The sequence below is a fragment of the Halichoerus grypus genome, chromosome X, assembly GCF_964656455.1.
Source record: "Halichoerus grypus chromosome X, mHalGry1.hap1.1, whole genome shotgun sequence".
In the NCBI taxonomy this organism is placed as follows: Eukaryota; Metazoa; Chordata; class Mammalia; order Carnivora; family Phocidae; genus Halichoerus; species Halichoerus grypus.
In genome coordinates, this window is record NC_135727.1 from 58790594 (window position 1) to 58808316 (window position 17723).

At 38.2% G+C, this 17723-nt stretch overlaps 1 protein-coding gene across 1 annotated transcript in view; it reads left to right on the forward strand.

The window, feature by feature from the left end:
- Positions 1–4772: 4772 nt before the first annotated feature.
- HDX (highly divergent homeobox) overlaps positions 4773–17723 on the forward strand; it is a 246974-nt gene continuing 234023 nt past the window's right edge. Inside the window, exon 1 of the mRNA XM_078064085.1 lies at positions 4773–4918. The gene's annotated coding sequence lies outside the window, so the exon portion shown is untranslated. The remainder of the gene's footprint in view (positions 4919–17723) is intronic.

A 17723-nucleotide genomic window follows, 5' to 3' on the forward strand; every position in this document is an offset into this window, starting at 1 on the left:
GCCATTCAGCTCCACCAAAACAAATTCTAAAAGACCAAACCCTCTTCTACTTTCAAAGCATATTCTGGACTAATTCCTATCTGAAACAATCCAAAGATTAGTAAAGTCCATGTTGGAATGGATTTTAGCAGTCACTCAACATGGTTAAGACTTTGTTCCCGATTGACAGTCATTATGCTTGAAGGTTCCTAATGATTTGAGGCCTTTTGACTTTACAAAGCAGCCCCTGTCATTTTTGAACGTTTGAATGTTAAGTTGAAACTTATCTCCCTGTCAGTTCTCGTTTTTAGCTTTGGTTTTGCCTTTTTGAGAACCACACAGTAAGTCTGTCTTTCTTTGTCCTGGTAGTCTTTCAAATATTTGAAGGTAGTTATATTTTCTCCAGATCTTCCCTGATTTAAACTAACCATCCTCACTTCTTGGAGCCTTGCCTCATATAATATATATATATATATATATATATATATATTTTTTTTTTTTTTTTTTTAAAGATTTTATTTATTTATTTGACAGAGAGAGACAGAGTGAGAGAGGAAACACAAGCAGGGGGAGGGGAGAGGGAGAAGCAGGCTTCCTGCTGAGCAGGGAGCCCGATGCGGGGCTCGATCCCAGGACACTGGGATCATGACCTGAGCCGAAGGCAGACGCTTAACGACTGAGCCACCCAGGCACCCCTCATATAATATATTTTTAAGATGCTTCATCATTCCTGGTTTCTCTTCACTAGACACAGCCATTTATGAAATTTTTAAAGGTTTTATTTATTTAGTTAGTTAGTTATTCAGTTATTTATTTATTTAGAGTACAAGCGGTGGGGAGGGGCAGAGGGAGAGAATCCCAAGCAGACTCATACTGACTGTGGAGCCCCACTCAGAGCCCAATCTCAGGACCCCAAGTCATGACCTGAGCTGAAATCAAGAGTCAGACGCTTAACTGACTGAGTCACCCAGATGCCCCCATTTATGATTTTTTTATTATGTTCAGTTAGCCAACATATAGTACATCATTAGTTTTTGGTGTAGTGTTCATTTATGATTTTTTTTTTTTTTAATAAGAGACTATCAACTGAACAAAGCAGATTTTGTCTGATCGGGGTCTGGGATTGTAGGACTCTTAACTTTCTTGCTTTAGATGCTAACATTTTCTTTCTTTTTTTTAAGATTTTATTTATTTATTTGACAGAGAGAGACACAGCGAGAGAGGAAACACAAGCAAGGGGAGTGGGAGAGGGAGAAGCAGGCTTCCCGCGGAGCAGGGAGCCTGATGCGGGGCTCGATCCCAGGACCCTGGGATCATGACCTGAGCCGAAGGCAGACGCTTAACGACTGAGCCACCCAGGTACCCCTCAATTATCTTTCTTAACAGCTATGGTATACTAGCTCATATTGAAGTTATAAATTTTATAAATAAAATTTTCCCACCTTAAGTGCTTATTGCCCATCCTTAACTTGTGCAGTTGATTTTTGTAAACCTAAAAGTAAGACTTAACTGTTCAGCCCTCTCAAATTGGATCGTGCTGACTTTGAATTTTGAGTCTTTTGAGATTTTTGAAATCTTGGTTAATATCCATGCTTTAATTATTATTCCTCTCAGATTGTTTTCACCCACAAATTCAATAAACATGGCTTTAATTGATACATTGTGTGCAGAACAGGGATGGATACCTATGATATGGTACTAGCAACATCTCTGGCTTCTGAATACCAATTACTCTAGCTTACACCACACAATCTATGCTTTTCTACATCCATTCATTCAACAAAGTTTCATGCCAGGTATAGTTCTTGGTACTGGGGATATAACGGTTAATAAGAGAGATGAAATCCTAACCTAGGGAAAGGCAAAATAAATAAGCAAATTATGTGATTTCCCATAGTGATTTGAGAAGAATAATGCACAGCAAGAGGATAGAGGATGTAGTGTGATTTGGGGATGTTATTTTAAATACATTGGTCCATAAAGACATATCTGAGGAGGTAAACTTTAGCTGGCCACCTAAGTGAAGTGTTAGCTATAGAAAGATCTGGGAGAAGAGTTTTCTAAGAAGGCATAGCAAGTGCAAAGTCTTCAAAGAAGGAACAGGATTTCCAAAAAGAGAGAGGGAGACAAAAGGCCAGTGTAGCATAGTGAACCAGGGCAGAAAGAAGTGGTAGGAAATAAACCATAACAAGGATTTTGGATTTTATTGTTAGTGTGTTGGGAAGCATTTGGAGGGCTTTAAGCTGGGGAGTAATATGATCCTATTCAACTTTATAAAGAATATTTTGACAGCTGTTAAGAAAAAGTATTAAAGAAGGTAGTAGTAGACAATGGCAAACCATGTAAGATGATTTTGCAGTGGCTCAAGCTAAAAATGATAGTGACTTTGACTATTGTAGTGGTAATGGAAGAAGTAAGGAGTGCTCAGATTTTGGATGTATTTTGAAGGTACAACCTATAGGATTCATGGATGGCTTGGATATAGAGTGTGAAGGGAAAAAAAGAATGAGCAACTGGATGAATTTAATAACCTCTTTTTGTACTCTAGTTTCATATTTGTCTTCTCTTGTCAGTCAGACTATAAATTATTTAAGGGTCGGGATCCTGCCTTTCTTTTTCTCTCAAATCACCTCAGTTCAGGATATGCAGTAGATACTAGGATGCCTGGTTGGCTCTGTCGGTTAAGCCTCCAACTCTTGATTTCAGCTCAGATCTTGATCTCAGGGTCGTGAGTTCAGACCCTGCATTGGGCTCCATGCTGGATGTGGAGCTTCCTTAAAAAAATAATTTAGAAAAGCTATGCAGTAAGTACTTAATGAATGTGTTATTCTATCATAGATAGGCCATCTCTGAATCCTCTATTTTCATCTTAATCATTCCTTCTTTGAAATTTAATAATTTCTCTTTATTACTGCTCTTAATACCCTGATCTAGGCCCAAGTTATCTAGAATCTATATTGCCATGGTAACTGTCTAACTGATCTTTCTTTCTCCAGCCTATCCCCAATCTGATTCAAACTGCAAATTGATGACTAACTAATCACTTGAAAAATTTGCTTTCAGTCATTCATTCAACAAATACTGATTTGTCTACCTTATATCCAGGATTGTTCTAGATGCTAGGGATATAAAAATAAATAAGACAGACAAAAGTCCTGCCCTTATGGAGCTTATATTTGCAATAACTAAAAATATAAAGTATGTTAGATAGTAATAAGTGCTATGAAAAATAAAACAGGAAAGGGAATATAGGGAGGTAGATGAAGTGTTGAGAAGATCACAATTTGAAATAGGGTTACAGTGTAACTTCTTTAAAATTTTAAAGAGGTTACTTTTAAAGAAGTTACATTTGAGCAGAGATGTGAATCAAATGAAGAAGTAAGGCCATACAAAGATCAAACTGAACAACTGTGTAAGGGTCCTGATGTGGTCAGAAGATTTGTTTAAGAAATGGAGAGAAGACCCATGTGATTTGAAAGTGAGTTAATTGCAGAGTGGCAGGAGGTGAGAACATAAACATGGCAAAGGCCAGATCATTTAGGACCTTGAGACTATGGTAAGAAATTTGCATTTTATAGTATATGTGAATGTAAGCCATTGGAGAACCCGGAGCTGGGCATGATTTGACTTTCCTTTAAAAGAAAAAAAAAAAAAATCACTCAAGCTGCTTTGTAGATGACTGTGGAGGCTTGAGGTACCCTGCCCTAGGGTCTTCAGTGGCTTTTAATAAAATCAAAGTTCTCTGCCTACTTTCAAAGACTTTTATTATCAGCCTATCCTATTTCCTCACTAGTCCTCATATATGCCCTCTATTTGCTAGGCTGAATTTATCATGGATTTCCTCATATCATATATATCTATGCTTTCCTACTTTTGCCTATTCTTCCCCTTTATGACAGTGCTTTCAGTCCTCTCTTATCCACCGTTCAAGAACCATCTCAAGTTTCAATTGCAAAATAAAATGCTTCCCTGTTATCACCTCACTGGTATTTCCAGTCATTAAACGATGTATCTCTTGTCTGTAGTAGATGATTGAGCACCTAATACTGTACTTAATTTTATTGTTGTGAATGTTTAATGTGTGCTAATCTTGTCTTCTGAGTGGTAAGTTCTATAATAGCATAGGACCAATAAATTGTACATCTCTCATGACACCCAGCAAATTTGGGGAGTGTATCAAGTGAGTGTTAACTGATGTAACATATGACTTGAGTTTTTTTTTTTTTTTTTTTTCTGTAATGGTGTAATGGTGATCACTCGAGTAACTTCTGGCAGAACAGGGATTGAGGTTAGGTGAACAGAACTCATAATTTTAATTTCTTGTTTTAGTCGCAGAGTCAACTGGTCACATAAAACTGTACACTTGCTCTTATCAATAAATGCCAAAGGCTTGATGGAGTCCTTCTTGATTTTAGTAACACTGAGTATATACATGTCAATTGAACACTGACCACAAAAGACTATATTTCTGTATGTGATCTTTTGATTTTGGCATGCAACAATTCTGCTGAAAGCGAATCTCAAGTTGGTACACCAGGCAGCACCTGCTCAAATGGTGCCATATAACTACTATAGTCGCAGGGATGCTGGGTGTCCAGAACTATTCAGGAAGGGAGAGGTACAGAGAGGCCTGGCCTTGGACACGGCTGATATGTGCAGGGAAGAGGCAGCCCCACTGCAGGCAGCTATCTTTCCTCCCCCCTCCCTACTCTTGGGTTCTGGGCTGAGGCCAGGGACTGTCCGGAGCTGATCTCGGGCTCCCATTGGTCGCTGTCTTTTGTGACGTCACAATCATGATGAGAATTGATGATCGGACACGCTGATTTCATTGTCTGAGGAGACAGTGAGACCCAGGAAAAATCTTGCTGAATCTGCCTGCTCCAGCACTGGCCTGATTCGGGATCCTCCGATCCTTCCTGTGACCGCACCACGCCCCGAGGTAAGGACCCAGCCTGGGTGGGTGTGAAGGGCGAAGAAGGATGAGCAAGACACGGAGCTAATGTTCTGCCCAGTGGGGGGCTTATAGGTTCAGAGGCCTAAAGAGGCTGCCAACAACCCGCTGCGGCTTTGGGGGAGCCAACTCCCTCTACTATCCGAGCCAAGGCTGGCGGCTGCATGAGGTTAAAAAACAGCTGAGGATAGGGATACAGTGGGCATTGCCAGAGAGCAAAGGACCTTGCTCCGAGAGAGGGCGACGTTTGGGATGCACTTCTGGCTTCGGGGTAGGAGGAAGTGGCACCTCTGCCTCCGAAGAAAGGAGGCGGGGGGGGGGGGCGGGGAGGTGAATTCTACCACTTCTAGATTTCACTGGACAGCAGATTTTTCACAGCCCTACTCAAACGCACTGAGTGCCGCGCTTGCGCATTAGGAGCTTGGGGGGGAGGGGGGAGTTCGTGGCGAGAAGAATAGACGTGGAGTGTGCGCAGGCGCCTTTTCCGTTTCGCTGGAGGAGGTGGGGCTGAGCTCTGTCTGGGCCGACTATGGAAAGGGCTGGGGAGTTGGCTGTGTGCTATTTCAAGCGCCTGTTGATGGAGAGGGATCTGCCGCTGATTTTGAATCTGGCTTACTGGTCATACCCAGACCCCCAACTGGCCTGATGAATTTAAGAAAGCAAGTTCTTAATCTACAGATGTCAGATTTGTAATAACTGAAAGAACTTGGAGAGGAATTTGTGGAATAGAAATTCCTGAGATGAGAAACCATTAAAAAAAAAACCTAATTATTCAAGCGAATCCAACTTTTAATCTTCAATGAACTCTGATTTGAGGTGCCACTCAGTGATTTTGAAACTTAAACTCTTTGGAGAGACTCAGAGTGAGACCCACTGTGGAGACTCAGAGTAAGAAATTTAACTTTCTTGTCTTTTTTTTTTTTTTGGAACGGTTTCTTACAAAGACTTGGTCTCCCTTTCTGGTATGGTGCTAAGTCTTTCTTTCTTCCTTTCTTCCTCTGTGTCTCTGCTAAAACCAGCAAAGTCAAATCCTGTTTGGGAGACCCTTTCTAACTCTTCTTTGGGAGGGGCTATATTACTCAGCAATTGTGAGGAACAACTTGCCTGTTTGTCTTTGGTGGAAAAATTGTTATAAACTCCTGACTATTTCACAGAGAAATCTGATTTTTTCCCCTCCATTTCTTATAGTTAAGTGGTTATCAAGTCCTGGTGAATTTTCCTTTGAAAGCCCACTCTTATAATTCTTCCTTTATTCTAGAGTCTAAGCTCCCATCACCACCATCCAGTCACTCCAGGAACCTCCCAGTCAGCTTTCACTTGTGCCCCAACTCCTTAATTCATCCTGCCAGACTAATGGTCAGTGAACACTCCTTTTAGCAAGTCATTTTCTTCACCAAAATATTCTTGGAATTTATTTTTTATTCTTCCAAGCCCAATTCTAGTCAGATTGCAAAAACTTCATAATCTGGCTTCATTGTACCATGGGACCCTTATTTTACTTGATTTTTCAGTGCGCAATTATCCTTAATGTCCCCTGAACAATCTACTTCCAGAGCTTTGCTCCTTGCACCACAACCACACCCTTCACACAGGATGCCCTCTCTTCTGCCTATTCAGATCTTACCCAATTTGGAGACTCAAGTTACACCCCTCCATTGAGTGCCTTCCAAGTGTAACCCAACCATTATTAAGCTCATTTTTTCTAGAACTCCTACATCAGTTCTTGTACTTATCACTTTCTTATAGCCTGTTTTATATTGTCTTCTTATTTGCGTGTGTTTATGTGTTAGACTAAATTTCTCAACTGGATTTTAAACCCGCTCTTAAGTGTTGGGACCATGCCATCTAATTCTTTATCTTCTGCCTACAGCACCTGGATGATTATTTGAAGTATCTATAACGATATGTGGTCTTTGCATCCGAATTTCTTGGGTAACAGAGTAAGATTGTTATAGAGAGAACTGTATATATGTGAAAATTTATTCATCATTGGTCAGGCAAATGACCCTCCAGTGACTAAATAAACTTGAATATGAGTCAGAGAAAAGGCAATATGGACATATCTATATAGTGAGTGGCCTCCAAATATATATTGTCTTCATAAAAGAGACCAAAGGGACATTATCCCAGAAGCGGTTCTGTCTGTAATTTTCTCAGTTTTTTTTTCCTAAAGATTTTATTTATTTATTTGAGAGAGAGAGAATGAGAGAGAGCACATGAGAGGGGGGAGGGTCAGAGGGAGAAGCAGACTCCCCGCCAAACAGGGAGCCCAATGCGGGATTCGATCCCGGGACTCGATCCCGGGACTCCAGGATCATGACCTGAGCCGAAGGCAGTCGCTTAACCAACTGAGCCACCCAGGCGCCCCTGTAATTTTCTCAGTTTTAAAAATACTAAGACATTTTCCATTTTCTGTATTTCTCTTTGATGACATTACATCACGTATGTTTTGTTAAAACCTACTAGTTGTTTACTCTTTTTATTGCAATATATCTTGCAGTTACTGCTTTACGTTGATTATCACTGATAGTTTTCATTTGTGTGTCTATTGAATCAGAGCTAATCATTGTGATGGCTGCCATAATTGCTATTGTATAACATATCAGTTGTCACTTTCCTACCCCTAGGGCTTCAGACTGCATTGTTTCATGGAGCTCAGTTTTATTTAATGGAAAGTGTGATTACAGTTTAATATAGAAGCTTTCTACAGATTTCACTTTGGCTGCTGCCTCACTTTGAGGCACCAACCCAACCAATATCACATCAAAGTTTGTGGTTTAAGAACATGGATAAAAAACATTCTAGAAGGGTATTATAACCTTTAAATTTAAAAATCATTGTCATAAATCATTATGAGTGAACTACGAATGTTATAAGGGAAAATCTTTTATCCTTGACTTTTTCTCTTATTACCTACATTATGCAAATTCCCTCAAAGTGTTTTAGCTTGTAGCCATTTCATAGTAATTAATAAGACTTACTAGACATTTACATGTAGACCAATAGACTAAACTGTTCAAAGGTCGGATACTCTAGATAGAATGTAATGATTAGGGATATGCTGCCCATTTTAGAAAGCTTAAAATAAAATATAAAAAAATAAGCATGTGGTATTCATGATTTAAGGTTTATTTTACAATTCCTGTCTGAATGAGAAGATGGCATTGGACTTTCTCATTTAAGTTTTAGTTTGATCTGGAAGGGATTTTGTAATGACAAGCCAGTCCTTCCGTTTTACATATGAGGAAGCTGGAGTCTAAAGAAGTGAAGTAGCTTAGCAGAATTAATAAATGCTAATATTTATTAAGCACTTAATACCAGGCATTATGCTAACAACTTTATATATGTTTTCACATTTAAATCTAACCACATCCCTATGAGATGGTTTCTAGTATTATTTCTCATTTTACAAATGAGAAAACTGTAGCTTAAAGTAGTTGACTTCCCTGGGGCCACACAACGACAAAATGTCACAGTCAGGATTCAAACATAAGTCTGTTTTGACTCTTAATCACCAAACTATACTTGACCAGGGTAATATGCAGTGAATCTTAGGCAGAGCCATTTTTTCAAAGATTTTATTTATTTATTTGAGAGAGAGAGTGACAGATAGCAAGAGAGAGAATGAGCGGGGAGAAGAGGGAGAAGCAGGCTCCCTGATGAGCAGGGAGCCCAACACGGGGCTCGATCCCAGGACCCTACGATCATGACTTGAGCTGAAGGCAGACGCCTAACCCACTGAGCCACACAGGCACCCCTTAGGCAGAGCTTTAACAAGAATCTAAATCTGTGGAGTCCCAGCCCAATGTGTGTGTGTGCGTGCATGCGCATGTGCATGTTTGTGTGTGTATGTATGTGTTTTATATCATAATGTTTTCCATGAATAGCATACTGCTTCTACAAAATCACTGATTTCTAAGCCTGACCAAGTGGTGTATACCTACATTTCATTTTAGGTATTTTACTAAAACACAGTCTTTCAGTCTTGGTTGAAAAAGATGGCATTAAATTTTATATAAAGTGTATTTTTAAAGATATTTAATTAGTTTTGCTTTTAAAATCATATTGTACTTCCAGAAGGAATTATATATTTTTGTGTATTGTAACCCCAGAGTAAAAATACTTGAATTGTTGATTTTTCATTTTTACAGTGGACTCAGCTACATGAAATTGGTGGTGTCTTAATATACTTGTATAGAGTATATTATATCTAGGCATACTGGTTTGAAAGTAAGCAGTGAAAATTCTAGAGAGATATATTCTGCATAAGAAGGGAGCTGGAGATGTTAGTATATTCAGAAGTTGTCACTAACATCCTGAGACCTTTCTAGTCTGTGTAAAATTTCAAGACAATAAACTGAAACCTGTATGTGCAAATGGAGTCATCCATATACCAACTAGTAGCAGAATTTCCTGGATTAACTGTAGATCTAGGTACATGATAACTGAATAAATGAGATTATATTGTGTCAATTAAATGCTATACTTTACATTTGTCATCTATAAAGAAATCTACAACAGCAGCTGTCCTACCTTCTTGGTCTCCTATTGTTTTACAACTAGAGTTATGTTCTAATTGGGTTGATCCTTAGAATCTTTAAAATGGAGGGAGATGGGAGTTTGAACAAAATGGGTAAAGGGGAGAGAGCTATATGGGCCTCCAGTTTTGGAATGAGTAAGTCACAGGAATAAAATGCAGAGCCTAAGGACTGCAATTAATGATATTGTAACAGCAACATAATGGGACAGTTGGTAGCTATACTTGTGGTGAACATAGCATAATGCATAAACTTGTCATATCACTAAGTTGTACACCTGAAACTAATGTAACACTTTGTGTCAGCTATACTCAAAAAGTGTCAGAGTGGCAAAAATTTAGGAAAACATTTTCTTAGCCTCACTTTCCCTGGAGTTGGTGGCAATTTATTTTAAGATTCTTAAATGCAAACATGCCCCAGGTAAGCACTTTTCTCATGTAGACAAGAGTCTGTGCATGATGCTTGCCCAAGGTCATGCAAGTAGTAAATGGCAGAGCCAGGGCTTTAAAGCAGGTGTCATTCTAGATGCTGCACTCTTTATTAGGTTATAGACTGTAGAACTGGAGTGAAGCCCATCTTTATTTATTGTTTTTATTTTTTAATTTTTTTTTTAAAGATTTTATTTATTTATTTGTCAGAGAGAGAAAGCAGAAGTAGGGGGAGGAGCAGGCAGAGCAGGCAGAGGGAGAAGCAGGCTCCCTGCTGAGCAAGGAGCCCGATGTGGGGCTCGATCCCAGGACTCTGGGATCATGACCTGAGCTGAAGGCAGACGCTTAATTGACTGAGCCACCCAGGTGTCCCTATTTATTGTTTTTAAAAATTGTATGTATGTGTGTGCATGTGTGTCATGTAATTTCCCTCTAACTTCTCTCTCTTTCTGAGTCTTTACTGCCTTTGACATTTACCTTTTGCTATCAGTGGAGATAAAAATTTTTAATAGAAAGGCCAAGATTTAGGAGAAAGGGATCGTTGTGTTAACCTCCAATGGCTTCAGAGGCAGAAGGCAGATAGACCCATAAACTATTCTTTCCTGTAGTCGTACCAAGCAATGGCATTTCTTCTTTGGGTTTTGTTTTACTACACTAATATATTGTTTTAATATATTTCTTTATATACACATACTGTTTTACTTGGTTGGCTTGGTCTATGTATTGTGTGTTTTATGGATGAAGTAGCTATGCCGTTTAGGAAAGTAATTATCTGAGACCCATCCTCCAAATAACTTTACCCTTTCATAGACCTGTCAGTTGTGTTGAAATCTCTTTAATAGAGACCCGAGGCATTATGAAATATGGAAGAAAAATATGTTCTACATTAGGGGGCATTATTACATTAGGTATACAATGCTCAGCCTTGACTTATACCCACTATCCCCTTTTTAAAAAATTTTATTTATTTACTTATTTGAGAGAGAGAGCAAGAACGTGAGAGAGAGCATGAGAAGGGGGAGAAGGAGATGGAGAGGGAGAGGCAGACTCCCCACCGAGCAGGGAGCCCGACACGGGGCTCGATTCCAGGACCCTGTGATCATGACCTGAGCCGAAAGCAGATGCCTAACCGACTGAGCCACCCAGGCACCCCTATCCCCACTATCCTGATACAACATGAAGTTATTTTGGAATATGTATGTAAATTATTAAAATAATCAGTCATTTTATTTAGAAGCTCTAGGCTCACTTTTGTTACCAATGAATGCTTAAAACATGCTGAAGGTCAGTTTGAGTTTTTTCTTTTCCCAACTGCTAGTGCTTAATGTAAAGAGACTTTTTTTTTTTTAAACTCAGTATTGATTGTGATGTGTAGCCAATTTACTTTTCTGGTCAGGTTTAATGAATCTGTATCTAATTCTTGCTCCTCAAAACGTGTTCCATGGAGTACCAGCATGAGTATCACCTGGGAACTTCTTAGAAATTACAGAATCTCTGGCCTCAACCAAGACCTACTGAATCAGATTCTGTATTTTAATAAGGTCTCCAGGTGATTCATATGCACATTAAACTCTGAGAAGCACTGATGTAAAGTGAAATATGACTTCCTATACAACTTAGACTTTTAAGAGCTGATAATCAGAAAGATCCCTTTATTTCTTTTTGACAGTTTTCACATGTGTAAAGAAATATGTAATCGAAGTATTATCTGTCTAATATACATCAGATTTGTTCCATTTTGGAGTCTAAATCATTGAAAGAATAGCTACACCTATGTGATGGGTAAAATTGTTGAGTCTGAGTGAATCCCAGTAATTTTGGTGATAGTAATGGCCTTGCCATTGAAATGATATTTTTCCTAATTGTCAACAGAGTGTTACAAAAGAGTATGGATGTATTGGGGTCATTGTCAGTAATATCTTCAAGAGGAACTGTACTTAGTTTTCTGTTTCTTACTGTATCAAATCACCACAAACATAGTGGCTTGAAGCAATACATGTATTGGGGTGCCGGGTGGCACAGTTGGTTAAGCGTCCAACTCTTGGTTTTAGTTTAGGTTGTGATCTCAGGGTCCTGGGATTGAGCCCCACATTGGGCTCCATGCTCATCATGGAGTCTGAGATTTTCTCTCTCTGTTCCTCTGCCCCTCCCACTCATGCTCTCTCTCTCAGAGAAATAAATCTTTAAAAAATAAATAAAGCATATGTATTATCTTACTGTTCTGGTGGTTAGAAGTCTGAAAATAGGTATCATTGGGTTAAAACCAAGGTGTCAACAGGCATTTTTTCCGTAAAGCCTCTAGGAAAGAATTTATTTCCTTACTCTTTTTTAGCTTCTAGAGGTTACCCACATTCCTTGGTTTGTGGCCCTGTCCATCTTTAAAGCTGTCAACGGCCAATCAAATCTTTCTCCTATTGCATCACTCTGGCACTCTTCTGCCTCCCTATTCCACATTTAAGGATCCTTGTGATTACATTGTGCCCACTCAGATAATGTAGAATAATCTCTTTATTTTAATGTCAGCTGATTAGGAACCTTAATTCTTCTACAACCTTAATTCACTTTTGCCATGGAACCTAACATATTCGCAGGTTTCAGGAATTAGATGTAGATATTGCTGGGTGTGTGTGTGGGAGCACAGGAATTGATGGCCTTTTTGGCTGATAAAGTCAGTCTCTAATCTTGTTATGGGAATAAGCAATTAGTGTCATGGGTTGAACTGTGCCTCCTCCCATAAACATTCATGTGTTGAAGTTCTAACCCCCAGTATCTCAGAATGTGACCTTATAATGAAATAAGATCATTGTAGATGTAATTAGTTAAATTAATATGAGGTCATACTTGAGTAAAGTAGGCCCTTATTCCAATATAACTGGTATCTTTATAAAAGGGGGAAATTTGGATACTGTCACACATACAAGGAGAATGCCATGTGAACATGAAGATGTCCATTTATAAGCAAGGAGAGATGCTTAGAACAGAGCTTTCCTTGGCCTTCCTTCACAGCCCTCAGAGAGAACCAACCCTCCCAATACTTTGATTTCAGACTTCTAGCCTTCTTAACTGTGAGACAATACATTTCTGATTAAGCCATCCAGTTTTTGGTACCTTGTTAGAGCAGCCCTAGAAAAGTCAGGATTGTCCTTCAGTTGATAACTAAGTATCATCATCCTCAAAAGCACTTATTTAGTAAGTTTGTATTCTATAACGTGCTAGATGTTGGACAAAGTGAATCAGACATTAAAGTATTTATGATATACATTAGACAATTTTCATAAAGCAAGCTCTGAAATAGATGATTTTACAGCTTTGGCCCTCCATTTATTCAGCTGTGAAAAGAGGGCATAGTATTCATAATATCTAAGAACATTTCTAGCTTTAAAGTCCATGTTTTTTTTAGAAAGTTATTATATCCATACATTAATAAAAAGTATTACGTGCAGGGAAAGCCATCAAAATTGTGTTAAACTTTTCTTCAGGATCAGTATCTTAATTACTACCATCTCTGCTATTCATTGCCCACCTTCTAGCCTTCAATTTTATTTTTTAAAAGTTTTTTAACGTTTTATTTATTTAAGTAATCTCACACCCCACTTGGGGCTCGAACTCACGACCCCAAGATTGAGAGTCGCACACTCCAATTGAGCCAGCCAGGCGCCACTACCATTCAATTTTAAAGAGAAGTATTAAAGACATTATTAAGAAACACCTTTATTCTTTTGACTCTCTCAACCTATTTGAAATTGGTTTAAGATTTATGTTCAGGGGTTGCCTGGGTGGCTCAGTCGGTTAAGCATCCAACTCTTGATTTCAGCTAGGGTCATGATCTCATGGGTCCTGAGGTCGAGCTCCATATTGGGCATGGAGTCTGCTCGGGATTCTCTCCCTCTCCTTCTGTCCCTCCCCACCCCCTGTCATGAGCTTGCTCTCTCTCTCAAATAAATAAATAAAATCTTAAAAAATATATGATCTCACTGATATGAGGAATTCTTTTTTTTTTTTTTTTAAGATTTTATTTATTTATTTGACAGAGAGAGACAGAGCACAAGTAGGCAGAGCGGCAGGCAGAGGGAGAGGGAGAAGCAGGCCCCCCGCGGAGCAGGGAGCCCGATGTGGGGCTCGATCCCAGGACCCTGGGATCATGACCTGAGCCGAAGGCAGACGCTTAATGACTGAGCCACCCAGGCGCCCTGATATAAGGAATTCTTAATCTCAGGAGACAAACTGAGGGTTGCTGGAGTGGTGGGGGGTGGGAGGCATGGGGTGGCTGGGTGATAGACATTGGGGAGGGTATGTGCTATGGTGAGTGCTGTGAATTGTGTAAGACTGTTGAATCACAGACCTGTACCTCTGAAACAAATAATACATTATATGTTAAAAAAAAAAAAGAAGATAGTAGGAAGGGGAAAATGAAGGGGGGGGGAATTGGAGGGGGAGATGAACCATGAGAGACTATGGACTCTGAGAAACAAACTGAGGGTTCTAGAGGGGAGGGGGGTAGGGGGATGGGCTAGCCTGGTGATGGGTATTAAAGAGGGCACGTATTGAATGGAGCACTGGGTGTTATACGCAAACAATGAATCATGGAACACTACATCAAAAACTAATGATGTAATGTATGGTGATTGACATAACATAATAAAATTTAAAAAATGCAAAAAAAAAAGACTTACACTCAAGACATAGTATATTTATGATGCTACGCACACAATATATGCTTAAGGAATAAATTTAAATAAATGAGTAAATTATCAAAATATCTGAAGCAAGACATTTATATATTGGAAAATTTTGAGACCAGTGAGTTGAAGAGGAAATGGTTATTTTGAAAAAGTTTTGCCCTGGGGCGCCTGGATGGCTCAGTCGGTTAGGCTTCTTCCTTCGGCTAGGGTCATGATCCCAGGGTCCTGGGATCGAGCCCTGCATTGGGCTCCCTGCTCGGCTGGGAGCCTGCTTCTCCCTTTCCTTCTGCCTGCCACTCCCCCTGCTTATGTTCTCTCTCTGTCAAATAAATAAATAAAAAAGCTTAAAAAAAAAAAAAGAAAATGTTTTGCCCTTTTTCTTATTACTGCAAAGTACATGGGAGCAATATATGTTCTCATAATTCACAGATGAAGCGGTGGTCTATAAGTAGACTTGAGACTAGTTTTGCAAATGATTATCAGGTTTCCTGGATTAACTAGCAGTAAAATAACAATTGCTGAATATGGTCATGATCAAACACTGGATAGTATATTTTAGGTGTTCAGGTCTGTTCTGATTTAACACCAAGGAATGTGATTGTAATGAAATTTTTAGAAACACATTAGTTGTGTAACAATCTCTGCCTTAGTGTCTCATCTCTGCATGAAAAAAAAATGACTAGGCAGGAGAAATGCAGTGCCAACAAAAACATTAGGGATCAATGTTAATCCCATACTTCAAACATATATATGTCTATAATTTGAAAGTAACATATGTTTTCTAACTTAATGTCACAGGCTTAATGTAGGGCAGTGTCTCTCAAACTGAGGTCTGCAGACCCTTAGGGGTGCAAGGACATGTTTTCAGAGGTCTGCAACTTTTATGGTTATTTTTAAATTTGAGGGTTTTATTTGATCTTGAAATAAATGATCTTAAAAAGAAAATGATGAGCTTAAAAGAAAAATCCACAATATGCATGCATTCACTCACACACAAAGACTTTCTACCAGGTATAAACACAAAACTTCTCTTTTATAGTCATAAATCACAGTTAAAAGACATTTGATGGAATAAATTGAGTACCTTAATACAGAGTTCCTCAAACTGAGATCCAAAGATAGATTTTCGCAGGATAGGAAAGATTTTGTTTTTGTTTTTGTTTTTGTTTTCTTCTTTCAAGGGAAGAAGAAAGAAGGGGGTATACCTATGTCTTTCAGATTTGGGTTGTGCTCCATAAGGCTGTTATTAAGCAGCTTCTTAGTCTATTCAAAGTATTTGTGGAGATAAATTTATGCTTCCACTATTTGATGAATTAAATATGTGTATGTATATTGTTTCAACACTGTATATGTGAATATACTTATATACTGTTACCTACTTACTTACTTCTAGATGGTGTGTATTGAGGAGTCTTTCTCTGATCCCAAAAGAGGAGGACGTTTAATTTTTCCACTAAGTTTTTTTTTGTAATATATATATATATATTATTATGTTCAGTTAGCCACATTAGTTTTTGATGTGTTCAGTGATTCATTAGTTGTGTATAACACCCAGTGCTCATCACAACATGTGCCCTCATTAATACCCATCACCCTGTTACCCCATCCCCCTACCCCCCTCCCCTTTGAAACCCTCAGTTTGTTTCCCCGGGGTCCATAGTCTCTCATGGTTCATCTCCCTTTCTGATTTCTCCCCCACTAAGTTTTTGCAGTAAAATTGAGAGTGGAAGATACAAGACAATTTAATAGTCTATCTCTTTACTTCTAGGTGAAATTACCCTTAAATATAATATATACTACTTAAATCTGATTCACAAAACACTATAAGAATATCTGGTCTATGTAAATAAATATGGCTTTAAACTTTTCAAAACAAATTTAAATACCAATCAAAATTCTTGCTGGGAGTGGGTTAGAGAAGATGTAGAACAGGGTAGAATGGAGTTATGTGGATGATTTAAAAAAAAAGGTTAAGAAAGAACTAATAAGAATAAGTTTACAGTACAGTAAAATAAGGGATATATATTTAGATATAATGAATAACTTGTTAATAATTACTTTTCCAAAGTGTGGTTATAGGAAATTTTATAGAGCTCCTCTAAAAAGTAACTGAAAATGCAACCTACAATTTAAAGGTGTTAAAGTAGAATGTGAATTGCAAGATGTTAGTGGTCAATGCTTGAGGCAGTGCAAACATTTTTATTAACTGGTGGATGATAGAAGTAATTTATGTGCATAATTTGCTTGGGGCTAGAAGTGTAAGGAAAAAAGCTTAATTTAGTTAACAAAAATGTATGGAACAAATAAATATTTATGTGTGGTCCAACTTAGCTATCACTGGTCATTAATAGTCATATATTCAGGATGAGGGTGTGTGGAATTGTATCAAAGCAGAGTTAAGAAAAAAGGAAATCAATTATCCAGTTGAGGCTCTGTTTATGCCTCTGTTGTCCAACTCATCTATTTGAAATTGATCTTATTTTGTTGTAATATGTTTTGATATCTGAGTGTATGATAAGGTACTTGTAGTTTAAAGATATTTTATTAATTTAACATTAGGACTTTATAATAAAGCAAGTGTCATTAAAAGCTGATAAATAATTATAATTGATAAAACAAAGTGAGGTCTAGCATATCTACTTACTAATGCTCTGTTTGTAAAGATATTTTAATCAAAACTGAAACTTTTCCTCAAGTATACTTGACATAGAATATTATATTAATTTCATGTATACCACATAGTGATTTGACAATTACACACAATAAGAAATGCTCACCATAATAAGTAGAGTTACTGTCACCATACAAAGTTCTTACAATATTATTGACTATATTCCCTAATCTGTACTTTTCATCTCCATGTCTTATTTGTTTTATTTTTTTTAAGTTTTAATTGAAATTCCAGTTAGTTAACATACAGTGTAGTACTAGTTTCAGGTGTAGAATTTAGTGATTCAACACTTACATACAACACCCTATGCTCATCTCATCAAGTGCCCTCCTTAAACACCATCACCTATTTCACCCATCTCCCCTTTGGTAACCATCAGTTTGTTCTCTATAGTTAAGAGTCTGTTTCTTGGTTTACCTCTCTTTTTTCCCCTATGATCCTTTGTTCTGTTTTTTTAAATTCTACATATAATTG